Here is a 1092-nt window from a genome sequence, read left to right as displayed (position 1 = left end):
CAGCAGTAAAGAAAGATGAAATCATGAAATTTGCAGGTAAATGGATGGAACTAGAAACTGTTATACTAAGTGAAGTAACAGACTCAGAAGAAAAATTGACATATGTTCTTCCTCATATGTGGATCCTAAAACCAAGCCGTGATAAGTGAGTATGTATCTAGACATAACTACAGGAACCAGGATAATGGAAAGGAAACAGTGGGGTAAAGGAAAAGAAAGAACCAGAAAGAGAAGAACAGTAGGAAACAGGCCTTAATAAGGGAGATATGGATAGAAATTGGGTTAGTTTAAGGGAGGGGGAAGGAAAGGAAGGGAAGGGTATATTAGGAACCTAGGGGATAAAGGGAAAGAAGGAGCTCAAGAGAGGTAGGACCATAGGAGAAAGGTATTAGTAAGGGAGAAAGGGGGAAATGGGGGCACCTTAACTGTGAAAACTATGGTGGAGGGGTGAGACAATGTGAGATATAATGCCTAGCTAGTTTTGAAAACCAGAGGAAACCATATTACTCCTACAACCTACTGACAAATTATACATAGCAGATCAAGAAATATGCATCTAGGTATGGTTTATCTAAGAACAATTGGTCTTTGCCCAAGATTTATCTACATGACACACAGTAATTAAAAGTGCCAGACTGGTGCAACTAACATTTTTGGGTGTTTAACAGACATACTTTGAGGCCTATAATAATGTGGTCAGAGGGACATAAAGGACAAATTTTGCTCCTTGCCCTACTAGGTCAACTAGTTCCATGGGACTATACGTATCTCTCAAAATATCCTGCAATTGTGGTGGGTCACCTGTCCTCTTGATCAAGGAAGCTGTGGAGAGCCCACCAGATAGACTTGAACCAGTCTACAAAGAGGAGGGTCAACACAGAAGAATGATTTCCTCCATGCTTCCAAGCGAAGCCAGCCATGGTTGAGTTGGACCTTTAACTTATCTTCACATAGGCGGAACTGGTAAAAGAAAGGAGTCAGGGGTTCCCCCCAAGCCCATGTGACCCCTGAGGAATAGATCCTCAAACGATCTTAAGAGTAAAAATTAATTGGTTTATCTGGGCCAACTGTATGGCCTTAAACACCCAAAAG

This window comes from Nannospalax galili, unplaced genomic scaffold, assembly GCF_000622305.1.
Source record: "Nannospalax galili isolate Female #2095 unplaced genomic scaffold, S.galili_v1.0 scaffold1678, whole genome shotgun sequence".
Classification (NCBI taxonomy): domain Eukaryota; kingdom Metazoa; phylum Chordata; class Mammalia; order Rodentia; family Spalacidae; genus Nannospalax; species Nannospalax galili.
This window is presented reverse-complemented; position numbering follows the sequence as displayed.